The sequence below is a fragment of the Macrotis lagotis genome, chromosome 1 (assembly GCF_037893015.1).
Source record: "Macrotis lagotis isolate mMagLag1 chromosome 1, bilby.v1.9.chrom.fasta, whole genome shotgun sequence".
Lineage (NCBI taxonomy): Eukaryota > Metazoa > Chordata > Mammalia > Peramelemorphia > Peramelidae > Macrotis > Macrotis lagotis.
This window is the reverse complement of record NC_133658.1, coordinates 35,283,812-35,285,331: the sequence shown is the minus strand read 5'-3', so window position 1 is coordinate 35,285,331 and position 1,520 is coordinate 35,283,812. Positions and strand designations below refer to the sequence as shown.

Genomic DNA, 1,520 nt, shown 5'->3' with positions numbered 1-1,520 from the left:
AAACAGAAATTGGGTTCAGGCTATGACAGAGCTCAAAAAAGACTTTGAAAATCAAGTGAGGGAGATAGAGGAAAATTGGGGAAAGAAATGAGAGAGATGCAGGAAAAACACAAAAATGAAGTCAGCAGTTTAGTCAAGGAGATCTAAAACAATGCTGAAAATACCAGGTTAACATGTTAAAAACTAGCAAAGGTCAAATGGATAAAACAGTTCAAAAAGTTATTGAGGAAAAGAATGCTTTAAAAAGCAGAATTAGAGGACAGGAGCCACTCTGGGGTGGCTGGCAGTTGCCATGGGGACCCGGCCATGCCCCTCCTTCCCTGCCCACCCCACTCCACCCACCCCCCGCTCCTCGTGTCCCCATGGGACCCTGGCCCAGCCGGCCAACCCTGCTCTTCCCTCTCCTTCCCCCCCAGCCCCCACGCCTCCGCCGCTGCCAGAGACCGGGGAAAGAGGCGTTGCCGCTTCCCAAGATGTCGCAGACAGCAATGTCTGAGACCTACGATTTTTTATTTAAGTTCCTGGTAATCGGAAATGCAGGAACTGGCAAATCATGCTTACTTCATCAGTTTATAGAAAAAAAAATTCAAAGATGATTCAAATCACACCATAGGTGTGGAGTTTGGTTCAAAGATAATAAATGTAGGTGGTAAATATGTAAAATTACAGATATGGGATACAGCAGGACAAGAACGATTCAGGTCTGTGACAAGAAGTTACTATAGAGGTGCAGCAGTTGATCTATTAGTTTACAACATTACCAGCCAAGAAACCTATAATACACTTACTAATTGGTTGACAGATGCAAGAATGCTAGCAAGTCAAAATATTGTCATAATACTCTGTGGGAACAAAAAAGATCTGGATGCAGATCGTGAAGTTACTTTCTTAGAAGCTTCCAGGTTTGCCCAGGAAAATGAGCCTATGTTTTTGGAAACTAGTGCACTAACAGGGGAGAATGTAGAAGAAGCCTTTTTTTTGTTCAATGTGCAAGAAAAATACTCAATAAAATCAGGTGAACTGGATCCAGAAAGTATGGGCTCAGGTATTCAATATGGAGATGCTGCCTTAAGACAGCTCAGATCACCTTGTCATGCACAAGCCCAAACTGCTCAAGAGTGCGGCTGTTGAAGTTTTGGACACTATAGAAACCTAAGCTATATATACAAATGATATTTGGGAAGCAACCGATGAAGCTTCAAGGTTCTGCTGTTTTTATCACGATCTTTCCACCCTATGTCTGAAGTAGACCATTGCTGGGGGAAAAATAAAAGTACTTCAAGGTGTTATGCAAGATAGCCAATATGGCACAGCAGATTATATAATAAATCTAATTCAATGAACAATACAAATAGATGCATACAGAGATGTAAAAATTTTCTGTTCCACATTTTCCCTTTCACTTTTCATTTAAACATTGCTGTATCCTGCCTGTATATACTGTAATGAAGTAAGTTTCCAAAGCAAGGTATATGATGTATGATATAATAGAATGTTGCACTAAATGCAGTTTAATATTT

The 1,520-nt window shown here is 40.8% G+C and overlaps 1 pseudogene; it reads left to right on the top strand.

Moving 5' to 3' along the window:
• Positions 1-473: 473 nt before the first annotated feature.
• On the top strand, positions 474-1,163 carry LOC141513050 (ras-related protein Rab-4A pseudogene; annotated as a pseudogene).
• Positions 1,164-1,520: the final 357 nt, after the last annotated feature.